The sequence below is a fragment of the Euleptes europaea genome, chromosome 15, assembly GCF_029931775.1.
Source record: "Euleptes europaea isolate rEulEur1 chromosome 15, rEulEur1.hap1, whole genome shotgun sequence".
In the NCBI taxonomy this organism is placed as follows: domain Eukaryota; kingdom Metazoa; phylum Chordata; class Lepidosauria; order Squamata; family Sphaerodactylidae; genus Euleptes; species Euleptes europaea.
The window spans coordinates 32,456,369-32,476,398 of NC_079326.1; the positions used below are offsets into that span (position 1 = coordinate 32,456,369).

General features: G+C 44.6%; 1 pseudogene; it reads right to left on the minus strand.

Moving 5' to 3' along the window:
* LOC130487676 (secretory phospholipase A2 receptor-like) overlaps positions 1 to 20,030 on the minus strand; it is a 56,205-nt pseudogene that overhangs the window by 11,403 nt on the left and 24,772 nt on the right.

A 20,030-nucleotide genomic window follows, 5' to 3' on the forward strand; every position in this document is an offset into this window, starting at 1 on the left:
TGCTAAAACAACTACATGGTCTGTCAATTTGTTTCTGAGTTCAATTCAAGGTGCTGGTTATGATCTTAAAAACCCTCCACAATCTAGGGCCCCTATTTCTAAAGGACTGCCTCTTCCCATAGGTCCCTGTGCATGGGCCAACTATGGCTTCAGACTGCCACCTACTGGCGGCTCCCTCACTTAAGATTGCCTTGTTATCAATCAGAGACCCGTTCCTTTCTATTGTAGCTCCCACTCTGTGGAACAGAGTCCCCGGCAAGAGGGTTTTTGTTTGTTTTTGCTGTCATGTTGCAACCAACCCCATAGGGTTTTCAAGGCAAGTGATGTACAGAGGTGGTTTGCCATTGTCTGCATCTGCACAGCTACCCTAGACTTGCCTGGTGGTCTCCCATTCAAGTACTAACCAGTCTGACCCTGCTTAGATTCTGAGATCTGACTATCCTGGGCCATCCAGGTCAGGGCATGGGGAATACCATAGCTAGAAATTTTTCTGTGACACTGCAAGGCTGTTTTATTTGTCAGGGATTTTAATGGTGTGTAGGCTGCATACGTCCTATATGAGGTTTTATTTCGTATGTTTAAAATTTGCTGTTTTCATCCCCAACTTACAGCTGTATCGTGACGCCTCAAGACTGACCTGGCTTGTGAATTGAGTGTCAGAAGTTTCAGACTTAGTTGATTGTGCTATAGAACAATCATACATGAGAATGCCCTTAAGAACTTTTTATGGATAAGTAAAATGATAGGAAAATGTATATGAGGGCAATAGCATAATAATTAATGCTCTTCTCCAGGTGTAGGACTTTTATTCTAAAATATATATATTCAGTGGAGACATTATGCACAAGCTCTCATTGAAATCAGCTGCACTTAAATGTCCTTTACTTTGGACAAAATGTGCCCTAAATATTATGTGTTCAAGTAAATAAAATAGACTTTGACATAGTGAACCAGTCTTATAGATGCTCTGAAAATATCTAGATATTCACCAAGTCCTGCCCCAACTACCTTTTGGAAGATTTCCCTAGATGTTACATATTACATATGGGTTTCAGTCCCAAACATAATGAAATTTGAATGGATGTAACTGCATCAATTGTTACCCATGTCTCTTCTTATCCTTCAATTTTTGCTGTCCTTCCCATGGATGAAGTTTAGGTAATAAGCTACTCTGTGCTGGGGTTTTTTTTTTTTGCTTCTCTAGTTCTGTTATTTCCACAGAGATAAAGGACCTGTAGATCAGCTCAAGATCAGTTCATTTGTAAGGATTATGCCACATTTAAAGTATAGCCATGTGAAATAAACTTCAAGGCTACCATTCTTAAACCACTTACTCTAATGCACTTCTCTTAACACTGATGATCACTTCAACATAGATGAAATGCAACCAAAAGCTAACCCAGGCTAAACACACACGCACACACACACACTTGACCATTGTGAGAATTATCCCTTACCCTCTTCTTCTTCAGAGCTCTTCTCAGTCCATCTCTACTTGCCAAAATCATTCTAAAAGTTTTTTAAAATTTTATATATAGATATAGATGTTGTGGATAACAATGTGCCCTCTAGTGGTAAAAAGAATTATCCATGAAATTTCAGTGTCAAGATTTTCTCTGCAATTTTATTGTAAAATGAGATTCTAAAATACCTTGGTAATCCAAGTAAAACTAGCAGCTACCGAAATTGACTGGTTCTATGTGTTTGGATTGTTCTTATGAACATTTATAAAAACCATGTGTCTAGAGTGTATGAAAGAAAACGCTGTTTGTTTGTTTTTACATACTATTAATATACCGTGGTAGAATCTTTGATTTCACACCTGAAAAAGAAATTAATGTGCAGAATTTATACTAATTATGCAATAGGGTTTGTCATAAGAAAAGAATAACTACATTGCTTTATTGTGTCAGGTATGTTGTATATTCATTATTCTAGTTTGATTAATACATAAAAAAACTACTGAATGAAATATTCTGATACTAAGTTCAAAATAAACAAACTACCTCATATCATTCAAGTTCTGATAGTTATGCATTATTATAAGTGAGGAGGTGGTTGGCCTTAGAACCAGAATGTCATACTCATTCACCCTGTACTCTTTTCTTTTTAAAATAATCATTGCTGTTCTAGAAATTGGATTTACAATTAATATAATTAATAAGCCATTCTACCTTTGGGCATTTTACATAGCCATTCATGCTCTGAGCTGCAATAAAGTGGCAAGACTGTTCTGTTGACTTGATATGCGGCACAGTTCCTCACAGCATCTTCAGCGTAATCATTCCCTAAAAAGGCAGATGAAACTTGCCATAGAACCATTTATTTAACTGAATTATAATTAAGAGTAGATGAAGTTTTGAAAGAGAAAGACATGCCTGCATGTTCCATCTTTGGGCAGGAGGGGAGGGAATGAACATATGAAATTGCCATTCTAAAGTTGGTTTCTCACATTACATTTGTAGTCAGTGAAAAATAGACAATAGTATAAGTTTTGAAGGGCACACTAGTTCTGACTTTGAACTACTTGAAATCTAGTTTATGTAGGCATTCTGAAAACAGTATTACACTACTACTACTACTACTGCTGCTGCTGCTGCTATTGCTAGTACTAGTACTATTACACTACTACTACTAATAGCAGTAGTGTAATAGTACTACTAGTAGTAGCAGTAATACAACCATCTGCCAACCAAAGGAGCCTTCCTCTAACTGAAGTGGTTTTTACTCCAATTGAATGGTCATTTCAATTGGAAGAAGACTCCTTTGGCTGGAGGAAGTCTTCAATCTTTGCTAAGTGGAATTGTAGGATAAGAGTAGGATCCACTCCAGTAGAAGAAGCAGCAGCAGCAACAACAACGCTCAACGATTTGTAACTTGTTGTAGGCACACAGTCTTCCATCTAAAGCATTCATATTGCTGCCCCTAGACTTGTTACTTTATGGTAGTGCAGAAAAAAAATGCTACTCATGTCAGAAGTAATCAGTGGACTAATTTAAAAAGTGAGTGGCTTGAGGATTGCAGCCAAAATTCAGTAATTTTTAGTGGTTGTGTGATAATTAGTTCCTTACTATGCATTTTAATAATTTTTATGACACTGTAAATTTCTTTTGAATGCTATTATTTAAAATCTGATCTCAATAATTTTTATGACATTGTACATTTCTTTTGAATGACATTATTTAAATCTGATGTATTATTTACCGGAGCCAGTGTGACAGAAGATACAGATGAAACCCAATTTTTAATGGATAGGAAATGTATTGTCAATGAAAACAGGCTGTTGATAAGGCTGTTTTAAGATAATGAAAACAAATTATTTACAGGAATTCCATCAGACCATTGCCAGGATCCTCCAGAAAATGAGTTACTTTTGTTAAATCCAATCCAGAACTCTCTCTCTTCAATACTGTGATTAAAAACAGACAAATGAAGCACACAGATTTTTTTAAAAAAGTTAGTCTTTTTGAAAATACTTTGATACTTTAAAATCTTAGGAGCAGGTTGCAAGTTACACAAAAGTGTAATAAAACAAGGTTGCACTTGCCTGTAACTGTTGTTCATTGAGTGTCTCCTGTGCAGGTGCAAATGCACTGTGCTGGCGCAGGCAGGCTGACCGTGGAGGAATGACTAGAGAGCTTCTTGAAGCCTCAGAGTGCTTGGAGCACTCCCCCCTCCCTCTGTCTCGAGCCAAGAGTGAGGCGGTTTTCAGTTCTACTTTCACTGCCATGGAAGAGAACACATGAACACATGAAGCTGCCTTATACTGAATCAGACCCTTGGTCCATCAAAGTCAGTATTGTCTATTCACATCACCCACTTTCCTAGTGCCTTTAACTGGAGATGCCAGGGATTGAACCCTGAGACCTTCTGCTAGGGCTGTTGAAAATTTTTTTTTGGTAAAATTTGGATTCGGAAAAATTCGGCCCGTTTTTATTCGGGAAATGCCGAAGTCCGAACTCCCCCACTTCGGGTCCGTGCAATTCGGCATGAGATCCGGAGTTTGGGGAAAAATTTGGCCGAATAAAGCCATTAAAAACACAATTGCGCCTTTCCGCTGCTCCGGGGGGGCATTTTTGGGGGTAGAGGTCCGAAACTTTCAGCGTAGCTTGAGGGGAAGAACCCCCAAGTTTTGTAAAGATTGGGTCAGGGGGGGCTGAGATATGGGCCCCGAAAGGGGTCCCCCCTCCTTAATGTGCATCTCTGACAATGGGGGGTTTGCAATTAGCAGAGCTTGCTGCCCACTCCCGAAGCTCCCAACCCCGACAAACAGCGGAGCTGCGGGGAGCAAGGGCGGGGCAGGTGCGAAGAAGTTTGCAAACCATGCAAAGCAACAGGTTTGCAACCATGCAAACCATGCAAAGCAACATGTTTGCAACCATGCAAAGCAACAGGTGACACCTGGGAGTTTGCAAACCATGGAAAGGGACAGAGGCACGCTAAAGGAGCAGGAGGGGGTGGAATTTCCCCTTTTGCATCGGACTTGGGACCAGGCAAATGCATTCTTTAAGTCACAATTTGAAAACCAGTTTTGAGCAAGCATCAAAATAGACCTAACCGATCTTATGAATGAGGGAAAACCTGAGGACACACAACTGAAGCCCCCCCCCTCAAACCAGGGAGAGAGAGACTCGAGGGGGCACACACACCCCAGGCAGAACTGGCGAAAGCCCCCTTTGGCTTCACCCCACCCACAGAAACTGCTCCCTCCCCACACACACAGACTCTGCTTCCCCCCCCACACACAGGAGAAAAATTATAGAGAAAATCCCCAAAATGGGTCTTACTGTGGATGTCTTCTGTTCCATCTTCTTGGCACCAGCCCCGCCCTTGCTCCCCGCAGCTCAGCTGTTTGTTGGGGCTGGGAGCTTTGGGCGTGGGCGGCAAGCTCTGCTAATTGCAAACCCCCATTCTGAGAGATGCACATTAAGGAGGGGGGACCCCTTTTGGGGCCCATATCTCAGCCCCCGGACCCAATCTTCACAAAACGTGGGGGTTCTTTCAAGAAGGGTCCTCTGAAGCTATGCTGAAAGTTTGGGGGCTCTACCCCCAAAAATGCACCCCCTGCAGCCACGGAATGGTGTGAATGTGTGCTGTAAATGGAATAAAAATGCATATTAAGGGAGGGAACCCTTCCGGGGCCCATATTTTGCCCGCCCGATCCAATCTTTACAAAACGTGGGGGTTCTTGCAAGAAGGGTCCTCTGAAGCTATGCTGAAAGTTTGGGGGCTCTACCCCCAAAAATGCGCCCCCTGCAGCCACGGAATTGCTCGAATGTGCACACGCACCCCCCCCCCAAGGGGGATCTCTCTCTCACACAAACAGATACTCTCTCTTTCTCTCCCCGGGCCACGCAGCAGCTGGGCTCATGCACTCAATCGCAACTGATTGGCCAGAAGAAGACCCAGCTTGGCCACCAATTGGCTGCTGGAGAATGCTGCTTACTAACTGACGGTTATGCTGCCGAATTTATTCACCGAACACCCCGAACTCGCTGAATTCGGCTCCCTGTTTCCCCACCTTTTTTGAGTTCGATTCCATCCGAACTAAAAACCGCCGAATCAGGGGGCATTCGGCTGTTTTTCAGTTCGGGACGAACCGAATCGACAGCCCTACCTTCTGCATGCCAAGCAGAGGCTCCACCACTGAGCCACAGCCTCTCCTCAGGCTCCGCCCCAACAACCTCCTGCCGGGAGCAAAGAGAGACCTAGCAACCCTACTTCTCTCTGATGTTCTGCCAGCCAAGGAGTAGAAACATTCCTGTCCTCCCTGTCTCATGTGTGAGAACTCCAGAGCCTGAACAAAGCATGAAGAGGTAGCCCATGGTGGGGAAAGAAGGGAGGGATGTGTGCCTGCACAGAAGACACTCGATCAACAACAGTTACAGGTAACTGCAACCTTGTTTTCATCATCATGTCTTCAGTGTAGTCCCACATGGGTGAATAGCAAGCTCATTTACCATGGAGGTGGGCGTGGGCTTGTCGTCAGAATAAATACTGCTCTCTAGGGGTGTACATATCGGTTTACTGAAATAAAAATACCCTGAAAAATTCAGTGTTTTTCAGGGGTTTCTTTTACCAATGTAAAATTTGGAGGCAATAAAGGGAGCTGAAAAAACTGATCCTGAATAATGCTGAATTTTCCAGCATTATTCGGCGCCACGTTGGCCCCTGCCCTGTCTTTGAGAAGCCCTTTCTTGCCTGGCCTTCGGTGTAAAAAGGCAGCACGAAGGACAGGTTTTGGAGATATGAGTTTTCCCTAGGCAAAACAAACAGCGTGCTCAAAATTTTGTACCATTTTTAAACCGCACTTGGCACACTTCTTGTATAAAGCTATCCGGAGCCAACCACGAAAAAACATTCTCACAAAGAAGTTCTTCCTCACAGGAATCAATTCTCTGAAGAAATAGATGTCCTCCCTCCACAGCGGCAAAGAGAGAACTGAGGGAGGACCCCTCTCCCCGCCTCCATCATATGACCACATGGGCGGGAAACTGCCTCGCTCTTGGCTCAAGATGGAGGGAGGGGGAAGCTCTCCAAGCACCCTGAAGCTTTGAGAAGTTTTCTAGTCATTCCTCCTCGGCCAGTCTGCACCAGTGCAGTTCCATGTGGGACTGCACTGAAGACATGACGATGAAAGCATAATTTTTTAACTAATGTAAAGTAGCCCGAAGAGGCTGCCACTGAAGGGAAGAGCAATGGAGAGGTGGTGATTAATACATTCCCTACTGTTCATTTTTACTTTAGGAATCATACCCCCAAACTTTCACCCCTCTGTAAAGTTCCAGACGTGTTTCACAAAGTTCATTGTGCATAACTTGTAGCTTAGCTTATATACTTTCCAATTCCAATAACCAAACGGAATAGCAAACAGGGATGTTGAAGAGAGCCTGTATTCTCTTGGATGTACACAGTGTACCATTGCAATACTCTTAAACAGAAAACAAGAAAAAACAAACAAACAAAAGAGATCTTTGTCCCTTCTGATATGTATATGAAAATAATAAACTATCTGGAGCCAAAGCTCTGATTTTTAATTGTAAAAAACTTTTCTGATATTATTTAATACAGACTTAGTTATGAAACATTGTTTGTTCAAAAATTCGTCTTCCAGGGCATTTTTAAAACTGGCAAGATGGACTCCAAAATCTTGACACAATGCTTCTGCTTCATCCCAAGATCTTTTCATCAGATACTTTTTCACTGTGAAATACCTGGTCAATAATTGCTACAAAAATCAGTTTGAATCATACTTCATCTAAGCATCATACAACATAAGATTCTGTATTGGTACTATATATGTTCAAACCCTGCCAGATTCCTGTCTAAAAGAAACACATTTTGCCATCTTTTTTATCAACCCACATCGTCTCGGTTTATGTTATATTATTATGTTATACTGGAACAAGATAATAATGATGGAATCCTAGATCCATCTCACTGGACTTCTCAATAAGACCTTTCCCCCCATTTTTCACCTTGTAGCAACCAAACAGACTAGGGCCAGTTATGCTTGATAATTAGCAGCGCGTTCCAGGCTGAAGTGCCCTGCATATTTTTTTGATTTTTTTCACACTGAACAGTCATTCCAGCCATCACTGTGAAGCATTTCTTAAGAGCCCCTTTAACATGACCTTTTGTATTTGCTCCACCCCCACATCGAAGCATTTACTGAAGGAACCATGAAAAATCACAGCCGCAGCTTAGCTATGCAAATGACCATTGTTAATGGCTATGCAAACGAAAGAATGAAGGAGCAGGCGAGTGGGGAGGTGGAATTTGTTTGACTTTCTCCTCTTGCATCAGGACCATGAATAGTCATTTTAAAGGGTGGATTTAAAAAAAGCAGCTTTGAGAGAACATCAAAACCAACCTTGCATAAATGGCCTACAAGTATTAAAATGCTCTTTAAAATGTGGTCTCTCAAAATCAGGCTCATTTTGCCCATGGGATTTGGCTTCTTCCTTGCACAATGACATAGCCTTAAAGCTAGTATAGTTTTTCACCTCCCAAATGCCAAAAAGGTTTTTCCAGCCGTATTACAACACATCCTCAAGGATACCCTGCAACGGAGGAAGAAAAGGCATTTAGGTAAACTGATTTTGATCCCATGGAGATTTCTATTTATTGGTTGGTAACCTTTCCCCATTCAGGGACAAGATGGAGAGTGTTTTGAGATGATACATCTGTCATGAGTTGTTTGTGGCTAACAGTGGTATTCTAAACAAAGTCACACCCCTTTAAACCATTGACTTCAATAGATTACTCTTTTTAGGACTGCATTGTAAACATGTTAGCACCGTATTACCAGTCTTGTGCTAATAATGTTGAAATAAACCAATTTGTTGAATTTTTCATTTTGATTTCTTTGATTCCAAGTAATTCTTATGGTGTATAACTGCTCATCAGACATTTAGTACCATCTAAAGAAATCTAACTGTCCTATTAAATAATTTCTCTTTATTCAACCAGTAGAGGTCACTGTTGAAGGACAAGAGAAATCATTCTCTTTATAAAGCAGGCAGGGTTATCCTTACAGTTCAGATGAAAATAGTATTACAAGATGAGGCAACCTCTGAAGAAGAATACAATACCTCATGGAGGCTAAAAACAAAGGAAAAGATTATTGCACTGCCGCCCCAAGCAATTAGACGCAAATAAACAAATGTGTATAAATGCCTTGCAGATAAATGCAAAAAGCCTGTCACCTATGAAAGAACCTATAAGGCAGTTTTTGCAACAAGCCTAGCAACCCAAAAGAGTTTTAAGTAATAATTGTACTGAAGGAGCTGAATACAGGTAAATGCACCTCTTACTAACTGTATGTCTGATTCAGGAGATGAAGTGTGAACTACAGGATTATGTGGTCAGAATTTGCTATTCTGTCTAAGGGCGAAAAAGCACGGTTGCTTTAGCCTCCTTTATTCCCTGTTTCAGCCAGGATTCAGCCAGGATCGAACCCATGTTTGGCGAAAACGCATGCGTTCGATCCTGGCTGAATCCTGGCTGAAACAGGGAATAAAGGTGGCTAAAGCGACCGTGCGTTTTTGCCCTAACAGTATAAGCATCGCCATCAAGCTTTCAGTGATCACTTCATCACAATAATTCTTACAATAGCTCTGAAAGGTAGGCCAGTGTTATTATGCCCGTATAGCAGATGGAGGACTGAGGCAGGAAGCAATGGCTGAACCTAGTGATTTCATGGTCACCTAGAGGTCACCTTCCAGATCGCTGTGCATTCTCTTAGCCACTAGTAAAAGAATGGGGTAATCATAGACATACAGTGTGGTACAGTAGTGAGAGATCACACTATAATGTGGGAGATCTGGGTTCAAATCCTCAGTCTGCCTCGGGACTCCCTAGAATGATCTTGGATCAGTTACTCCTTTTTGTCTTAACCTACCTGTGACAGTAAAATGGGAATGGGTGGATCATGTACTCTACCCTGAACTCTCTGAAAAAAGGTCAGGACAAAAAAATACACCCTCTCTACTCAAATGGGTGAACTTGGCTAACAGCGTTGAATGAGAGAAAGCTACCCTTCCCCCAAAACTAACCTGGTATAGTGGTTAAGAGCGGTGGTTTGGAGCGGTGGAGTCTGATCTGGAGAACCGGGTTTGATTCCCCACTCCTCCACATGAGCGGCAGAGGCTAATCTGGTGAACTGGATTTGTTTCCCGACTCCTACACACGAAGCCAGCTGGGTGACCTTGGGTGAGTCACACTCTCTCAGCCCCACCTACCTCACAGGGTGTCTGTTGTGGGGAGGGGAAGGGAAGGTGATTGTAATCCAGTTTGATTCTCACTTACCGTATATACTCGCGTATAAGCCAAGTTTTTCAGCCCAAAAAAAGGGCTGAAAAAGCCGAACTCGGCTTATACGCGGGTCAATACGGTAGAGGGGGGAGGGGGGAGGAGGGAGGGGGGAGGAGGGAGGGGGGAACTTACCTCCATCACCGCCGCCGCCGGGCCCAGCCGCCTTCCTCTGGCCGGGAGGGGCTTTCCTGTGCAGGCAGGAGGCCCCCGCTGGCCGCGCCGCCGCGCGCCTGGCCGCCTTTCTCTGGCCGGGAGGGGCCTGCCTGCGCAGGCAGGAGGCCCCCGCCGGCCGCGCCGCCGCGGCCGCGCGCCTGGCCGCCTTTCTCTGGCCGGGAGGGGCCTGCCTGCGCAGGCAGGAGGCCCCCGCCGGCCGCGCCGCCGCGGCCGCGCGCCTGGCCGCCTTTCTCTGGCCGGGAGGGGCCTGCCTGCGCAGGCAGGAGGCCCCCGCCGGCCGCGCCGCCGCGGCCGCGCGCCTGGCCGCCTTTCTCTGGCCGGGAGGGGCCTGCCTGCGCAGGCAGGAGGCCCCCGCCGGCCGCGCCGCCGCGGCCACGCACCTGGCCGCCTTTCTCTGGCCGGGAGGGGCCTGCCTGCGCAAGCAGGAGGCCCCCGCTGGCCACGCCGCCGCCGCCCACGTGCCTGGGCGCCTTCCTCCGGCCGGGAGGGGCCTCTGCCAGCCCAGGAAGGCCGCGCCGCCGCCGCCGATTCGCCGCCTCTTCAGGTAAGTAGGGGGTTCAGGGGCTCTTCCCCCTCCCCCCTTGAATGGCACTGGGGGTGGGGTGGGGTGGGGTGGGGCGGGAGGGCCTGGGAGGCCGGCGGGATGGCGACCTGGGGCAGGGGCCCTGCGCTCTAAAATGGCGGCCGCCATTTTAGAGCGCAGCATTGCCGGTAAAGGGAATTTCTTATTGACCCTCGGCTTATACGCGGATCAATAAGAAATTCCCTTTTCTGGCTTCAAATTTGGGGGGTCGGCTTATACTCGGGTCGGCTTATACCCGAGTATATATGGTAAGTGGTAGAGAAAGTCAGTGTATAAAAACCAACTCTTCTTCTTCTTCTTCTTCTTCTTCCTCTTCCATATACAGGATGTACTCCAACAAAAACTAAGCACTTTTCGGTTTTCAGTTATTTCAGTGGAAGAGTAAAAGTACAGGCATCCCCTAAAAGTATCTACCTTTGACTACACGGTGATCACACTTTACATCTTGGGGAAGTTATCAGGATTGGATACAGGTATAAGGATGATCCATATTGCCTAAAATATCATACAGCATGGGTAGAATTCACTCTTAAGAGTTTATTTTGTTAAGCGCTTAGAGAACTGTGAAGACTTATGGTGCATGGAAGACTGCAATCCCAGCATACCTTACATTGTGTCTGCCAGGTCATGACCTCCGTTCAGTCAAATATTCTGTAATCTGAAACAGCCCCAAACCAAAGTATAACTAAATGTCAAATGAAATGTTATTGGATCTCACTGAATTCACTGAAGAAGACCATGTGTGGGAACTGTGTTCAGTGCAGTATGCATTCAACCTCCCTTTGCAATAACAGGAGACCCATTATTGAATTAAATATCACTGTTTGTATATTTTAAGACAGATGCCATGTTAAATTAAAGACTGTGGAATTTGCATCTGGCTGCACTCTGGCGGTGATCAGAGCCACTTAGGGAACACGAATCAAGCAGGCCTAGAACGGAACTTGAAAATGAAACTCCTCTGAGGATTTTCAGTCCCAAACTTAGACTCAGTTTGGTAAGTCTGCTACTTAGTAGAGTATTTTAGTACAGTATTACAGTATTTTCCCAAATAGTTCCAATACCAAGTATTGTAAATTTCATAGATTAACAGCCCATTCCTGAGAATGGGGGCGAAAGTTGTTAGGAGGTGGCGTGACCTCGCTGCCGGCGTAAATGCATGTAATCACGCGTTTACATGCATTCACGCCGGCGGCAAGGCCAGTCCCGACGGTGGCCGAGCACTGCAGGACCGCGCCTCCCCCCTCCGCTGGCTCAGCCTCTCCGTGGCACCGGCAATGGCGTGGAGAGGCCATGCCAGCGCAGGGGTGTGTGCCGGGGGCAGGCCGGGGGGAGGAGCCGCGAGTTAGGCAGCTCCCTAGCCCCTTTCGGCCACTTCCGCCGGTGCCGGGAATGGCAGTGCTGCACCTGCTTTTTAGCAGGCGCAGCCTCTCTATTCCCTATGGGGCGAAAGGCCCCGGTTAAACAAACAAACAAACAAACAAAAAGCCGTGAAACAGCTTTTTTTTATTTAACGGCTTATGGGGAGCGGCTTAGGATGAGGCGCCGCTGCGTCTCTTCCCCACCATCCCTGTATGCCCCAGCCCAGGAATGGGCTGTAAGGTAATTTAAGGTAAAGCAGCAAAACACCAGTGAATAATATACAATAACAAGTGGGAACCTGCAAGGTCTTGCGGGAGGGATCTAATATTCCTCTCCCCCACTATTTCATCTTTCCCTTTCCTGAAAGCCCCCATAGCTTCTCCCATTTTCCTGCTTCCTTCTCTCCTTCTAGGGTTGCCAACCTCCAGTTCAGAGATCAGTTGACCCACCAGCGTTTCCCCGGCATATCTCCCCGCGCTAGTATCCCGGGAGGCATTCCTGGGGCATTCCTGGAGGCGGAGGTGCCTTTAGGCAGTTTCCTAACCCATTTTGCACTGGGGAAGCCCCTCCATGCTACAGCGGGGCTACGCCAGAGCTAGCTATGATTGTGGATATTCTAGCCCCACAGCACAGTAGCACACAGCTGCTGCAGAAAAATAGACCATCCACTAAGTTAAATATTTTTCAGTCCAATCCAATCAACTAATGTCTTCCTTTTGAAATCAATGGGACTAAACCAATTTAACTGGTTGTGAGCTGGGTTATTGGTTTTTTTTTTTAAACCCTCTTGACATTTAAAATGATGCTATATAAGGTATCGTGACCCTAGTATAACCCAAACGTTGATGTCTTCATAAGCAACATTGCTTCCTTTCTTCCTTTTCAAGCAGCTGACAGCTCCATAATGCCATTCCAAAAGCCAGCTTAGGGAAAGTGCTTAGATAATCACTGCTGTAGTGTTTAGACAGCTAGCTTAAGGAATTTGACCTTTTTTACCAAACATTTGCCCTCTGTTAGCAGTTTACAGATTAGGGGAGAAAAACAGTTGTTGAGTTAGTAATAAAATATGGCACAGGGCCAGCTGAGCAAAGAGCACTTTGATGTAATGTCTAGTAATAGAGGGAATCATCAGATTGTGAGAAAGACAGGAATGGTTTTTTTTTTTTTTTAAAGACAAATAAAGTGGGGTAGTTTTCCAAGCATATATTTGCCGGAAGCCAAGAATTGATGAAAGGATCCATATGCTACAAATAAAGAGAGAATCAAAAGATGTAATGAACTACCTCTCACCATTACCAATGAAAAGTTTCTGAATATTGGATTTTGAAGCCAAAAAATTCAACAAAACCCCTAGGTAGCAGTGTGGTGACATTTTCATAAGTTAAGGAAAGCTACTAGATAATCATCTAGATAATGTGTTATGCTGGGTAGTCCAGAAAGCACCTTAACTGCCCAGTCTAGCATGGAAATGAATTTCTCAAATACCGCGCAAGATATGGAACACCCCATAGGCAATGCCTTGTCAAAAAAGAATTTGCCTTGAAATGAGAAACCCAGGAGATCAAAGTCAAGTGGATGGACGGGGAGGCGGCGGAATGCAGACTTAATGTTGCACTTCCCCAACAGCGCACCCTCTCCAAAAGTGCGTATCAAACGCACTGCATTATCAAAGGATGAATATTTGACCGAACAAAGCTCTTGGGGAATGGCATCATTCACTGATCCGCCCTTTGGGAATGATAGATGATATATCAGTCTAAACTCCCCAGGAGCCTTCTTTGTCTGCTCCGTCCGCTTCAAAAGAGGGAGGAAATCTCCACCCCGGCGCTATTAAGCCCTTTTCCCCAGGCCCGCCCTCTTCCCCACGTCAGGCCAAAAGATGCAAGAGGACTGGCTCTCTTTTCGCTCCCGCAGCCAAATGCGCCCCTCCCCTCCCCTCTTTGAATGCGGGGAGGGGGCGGTCGTTTCAATGCAACAAGCACAGTTTAGTACAGCAGCACACATTTAATGTTATGCAGTACAAACGGAGAGAAAAGTTCTACCCAAGCTCACCGGCTCTATATGCCCACAGGAGCTTTGGTGCTCACATGTCATATTCAATGGTCCTCCCATTTAGAGCATAAGTTCTGCCCCTAAACTGCACTGCATTAGAAAGCCCAAGTGCTGTAGCAGATGTTGTGCGCATGTAGCAAGCCATAGAATGGGCTGTTTCTTTCCAATCATCTGATGGAAGTATGCATTGTAGCTAAAATGTATTGAATAGTGTTCAACTTTCATGATACTCATGCAACCATTTGCAAAAATGCAATCTAATGACCACACACAGCATTATTTATTATTATTATTTATTATTATCCTTCCTGCTCCTTCAGTGCACTACCCGCCCCAGAGATCTCAGGCATTGAGTGTGCTGGCCTAATGTAAGAACCCAACGAGAGCTTGGCTATCTAGCTGGTGTACCAGCTGCCCATTGCGCCAGCAGATAGCCTGCTGAGTCTGCTTGAGGTGATGGCTGGCTGGGCCTTGGAGTTTCCCAAGCTGATAGTGCTGGGGGACTTCAACATTAATGCTGTCGTCATTTCATCTTCGCAGATCCAGAACGCTTTATGGGATCAAAATCCCCCTGGCGATTCCATAGATGAGCTAGTGGAAGACTGGCACTGCTGACTTTCCAAAGCCATTGACGAAATCGCTCCCCAACATCCTCTTCGCCTCCATCTCAACCAGGCTCCGTGGTATTCTGTGGAGCTCTGGAGTAAGAAACTAGAGCTTAGACTGCTAGAACAAGCTTGGCGAAAGGCTTGTGACAAAGCCACAAGAACATCTTATAGGACACTTATGAAAGCCTATGAGATGGCAGTGAATGCAGCAAAAAGGAAATACTATCCAGCCTCCATTGCATCTGCTAGCTCTTGCCCGGCACAATTGTTTAGAGTAATTAGATCACTCACGTCCCTTTTGGAGGGACAGTCGAATTTAAATTTCAGTTTGGTCCATAGCTGTGAGGCTCTTTTGAGCTTTTTTGTGGTCAAAATCTTGTTGCTCTGTCACGCCTTCCCTGCCAACATTGATACAGTTAATGTACTGGAAGCCCCTTGCTCATCTTCAGGCCCAATATTGGACCACTTTGGCCGCTCTTCCAGGCCAATGTCGGCAGGATTCTGATGGCTGAGAGGCCCACCACATGCCTCCTGGACCCATGCCCATCCTGGCTGGTCAAGGCCAGTCGGGATTAGGGTTGCCAGGTCCTACCTCTCCTCCAGCGGGAGACTTTTAAGGCACAGCTCGGGATCACTTTTAAGGCACAGCTCGGGACCTGCAGCGGCATGTACGTGCGTCCATGTTTGCCTGCCGACCGTCAGTTGGTCGGCAGGCAAAGGGGCAAATTGCCCACCACCACCGGGCACCTGGCAACCCTAGTCAGGATGTAGTATGGGTTCGCCTGGGGGATATCATTAACATTTCTTTTAGTACAGGGGCCTTCCCAGGGAGTTTGAAGGAGGCAGTGGTGCATCCGCTCTTGAAAAGTCCATCTTTAGATCTGAGGGATACAGTCCGGTGTCAAATCTATCTTTCCTTGGTAAGGTAGTTGAGAGTGGTGGCTGACAGGCCAGGCAATTGGTGCCCTACCTTTCTCGCCCTGACCTAGCCATGGTGATCCATGCTACGGTCACCTCCAGGCTAGATTACTGTAACTTGCTCTATATAGGGCTGCCGTCGAGACTAATCTGGAAACTCTAACTGGTACAAAATGCTGCAGTGGGTTCTTACTGGGACCCCACTGAGAGCACAAATTCAGCCAGTGCTCTGTCAACTGCACTGGCTCCAGGTAGCATACCGGATCAGGTTCAAGGTACTGTTTTTCATCTTTAAAGCCTTACATGGTCTGGGACCATCGTATCTACAGGATCGTTTCTCCTGGTACGTTCCCTGAGAGCTTTATGCTCTGCTAATAACAACCTACTGGTGGTTCCCGGCCCAAAAAGCATCCAGCTGTCCTCAACTAGGCCCGGGCTTTTTTGGCCCCAGCCTGGTGTAACTCTCTCTCTAGTGAGACCAGGGCCCTGCGGGATCTTAAGGAATTTCGCAGGGCCTGTAAGACAGATATTCTGCCAGGCCCATAGGGCAGCAACAGTGTATCATCAGAGCTGGTGTCCCTATCCCCCTCCCCTTCCTCTTTTATGCTGCTACCAACTTAAACTGAGGAGTCTCTGTTTCTCCAGGCCCATCGTGGTCCTATACTTGAGAGAAGAGTGCCACTTGCTTAATTGTATAATTTGATCAGTAATTGGAAACCGTTTTTTATTGTATAAGGCTTATTTATTGTACATCGTGGTTTTATTGTATCATATTGTGTTGTTTTAATGATGTTATCCACCCTAAGCCCAGCCTCTGCTGGGAAAGAGGGTAAGATACAAATAGAAACAAACAAACAAACAAATAATGGGACATTAGTGAAGGGGTGTAAAATCAATTCTGTATGTCAAAGGTATCAATGTTTTCAATTCCTGAAATTTCTCTTTAAAACCCCTATAAAATACACATGTATGCATTGTGTAAAAAGTGATTGGGTTGGGTTCAGATAAACTTTTCAAAGGGCGCAATGATTTCCACTCCACTCAAAGTTTCCGATGATGGCAGCCCCTCTGATGGACTTGATAAGAAAATGAATTGCTGTGGTGGATGGAGACGGAAGCCTTTGAAGCGCTGTGAGCAGTGTTAACTCAGGAGCCAGTTCTACAGATACCTGACCCAGAACAACCCTTTGTATTGCAAACTGATGCCTTGGGAACTGAATTGGGTGCCAACCTACCTCAAGGATTAGGGGAGGAAAAACATCCTACATTTTACCGTAGTAGCAAGTTGTCAGAAAGGGAGCGGAGATATGCAGTGATTGAAAGAGAGGCCTTAGTGGTCAAGTGGGCAATTGAAACTCTGAAGCCTTACTTATGGGGAGAGTGAAGTTCACATGAGTAACGGATCATGCCCCACTGGTTTGCCTACTATGAATGAAGGATAGGAACCCATGTTTAACTTGATGGTATTTGGCCCTGAAGTCATACAAGACAGGGTGGGAGGAGCCCATATTAATGTGGGCTTTTTATTTCAGCACGCAGAAGAGGAATGTGCAGTTGCCAAAGAGCTAGTGACCCTCCAGTGTGTGTGTGTGTCTGTGTGTGTCTGTGACAGGAAGGCCTCCAAGGGGGAGGCAGGGAGAGTAGGGTGGAGGTGAGAACCCTGGGGGCAATGGCCTGGACACTAAGTAGAGAACAGGAAAGATGGGGATTTGAGGGAGTAGCAGGCAGGCACCAGTTGGCTGGGCAGGTGTGGTTTCATGTACATGGATGGATTGGCCATGGATGGATTATAGCCTCATTGGCGCTGGCTGGGGAAAGAGTGCCTTTGGGCATGCGTAGGTACTGGAGTTGGAAAAAAGAGGAAAATAGGCTCCAGGGAGAGGTAGGGTTGCCAGCCCCTCTTCACCACCGGTGGGGAGGTTTTGGGGGCAGAGCCTGAGGAGGGCAGGGTTTGGGGAGGAAAGGGACTGCAATGCCATAGAGTCCAATTGCCAAAGTGGCCATGTTCTCCAGGGGAATTGATCTCTATCAGCTGGAGATCAGTTGTAATAGCAGGAGATCTCCAGCTAGTATCTGGAGGTTGGTGGACTGGAAGAAGAAAATACCTATGCTGGAAATAGTAGAAACTATAATAAATGGCAGCACGTGGCTTCAAAGATAATATAATGTGAAATATACCAACCGGAAAAATAAACAATATTATAGACTATAGTAATTCTATTTTTTGGAAAATCCAAAACACAACATATATTCATAAACACTGTGTTGAAAACCACACAGAAACCTCACTGGGTCTGAAATAACAAAAAATGTATACATACAGATTGCTTTTAACAACAAAACATGAACAACATAAATTCAAGAATTATTTCTGTGGCCTTAACAAAGGCTCATGTATACTCAAGAATTATAGTCCATGAAAAATCACGAAGAGACGAAGAAAGGTCCAAGGTGGGTCTATCACAAGTACGCGTTTCGGAATCCAATCCTTCCTCAGCTTGGCGACCACAACGATGTTTAAAGAGACCAATAATAATGGCTTCACTGCTTTTCAAAAAGTCCAAAGAATCTTCAAAAGGAAATTCATGGGAACAATTTTTCCCCATATGAAAGGGATCTAGAAAGAGTAATCAACCCATTCAGAAGTCAGCTTTTTTGAAAAGCAGTGAAGCCGTTATTATTGGTCTCTTTAAACATCGTTGTGGTTGCCAAGCTGAGGAAGGATTGGATTCCGAAATGCGTACTTGTGATAGACCCACCTTGGACCTTTCTTCGTCTCTTCGTGATTTTTCATGGACTATAATTCTTGAGTATACATGAGCCTTTGTTAAGGCCACAGAAATAATTCTTGAATTTATGTTGCTCATGTTTTGTTGTTAAAAGCAATCTGTATGTATACATTTTTTGTTATTTCAGACCCAGTGAGGTTTCTGTGTGGTTTTCAACACAGTGTTTATGAATATATGTTGTGTTTTGGATTTTCCAAAAAATAGAATTAATATATTCTATAATATTGTTTATTTTTAGGGTTGGTATATTTCATATTATATTATCTTTGAAGCCACGTGCTGCCATTTATTATAGTATCTAGAGGTTGGCAACCCTAGGGAGAGGCCAATTGCTGAGGAGGGCTTTAAAGCTGTGATTCGGTGGATCTGGGGATGGCCATCGGAGGAGGAAGGATTGGATACCCTGTAGCCAGGGATCAGTGAATTGTAACTGCGTCATGGAGTGAGCAAATAAAGACTATTTGGAAATGGTTCAAGTGGCCTGCAGCTTGATTTGAGGGCATGGACGGGCAACCCCTACCCAGCCTGCTATGGCCCTGCAGGTGAGCCGAGACACAGCCAGCACATGTGGCACATGCAATCACTCTCCAAAGGCAGACAGCTATTTGATTGGAGTATTGATTCTGGGTTTTTTTTTTTTTTTAATGTACGTGTAAGAAATCTACAGCAACAAAACTTGTTTAGGAAACTGGAATTTTAATTTGTTCAGTGAGACAGAGAGTATGAAATCCTAAAAATGCTTGAACTTCATTCAGATATATCATAATGTTTCTAATATTTAATGTTTAAAATAAATATAAAAAACAAAATTACCTCTGGACAGCCATATTCTTCTTCAGTATTTGCAACACGCCCTCCTTTTTTTTACATATATTCAAATATCTGTCTTCACAACTTCTAACTTTCCAATGTCCTTCCTAGTTAAACACAAACAAAAGAATTAGCTGAAACTAATTAATTCAACAAAGCCTATTATCATCAATTGGCTTTCTCATGTGCAGTGGAAGGGAGAAAGTTTTGATTTTTAATCTGTTAAATTGTCCTTGAGTTGACACTGGGAATTATGAAGCTGTTGGCATTCCTACACTCCTAAGGCTGTGAGCCAATGCACACTACCTTGGGAGTAAACCCTATTTAAATCTGTGAGGACTGCTCCTGAGTAAACAGATTGGCCTGCATGCCCCACAAAGTGTATAAGTAGTTTCTGTGTCCATGAGTAAATGCTTCGTAGAGGTGTCCTTAACTTATTTGATTTTTCTATGCATTGAAAGAAAGGACTGAAATAATTGGAATTAAATAAGACAAAATGTTTGTGCAGTAATCTGTCACAATGCATTCTATTTTACATATAAAGAGCTAATAACTGTTTGTTCCCTGCTTTCCTCTGAACTCTCCCAATAACTAATAGTGCCAACATTCTAACTCACTAGGGTCAAACTGTGAGCAACAGAATGCTTACAAAAACTGATTTTGGTGAGGGGAAAAAAGGGTTAATTTGGCTAAGGAAACATCTCACACAGGGTTTAAGAACTAGAAGAGATTTGTGGGTGAGTGGAAGGCTGTGAGGGTGGGTGGGAACCGAAAACGGTTTACAGAATTATTTACAAAATGTCAATTAACAAACATACATGTTGTTGAGAAGAAAGATGACACTGACTTTTCTTCCACTGGCAAGAGGAACTCTACTAGTGAAAAAATCCTTCCTATCTCCCCCTTCCTGCTGCAGCT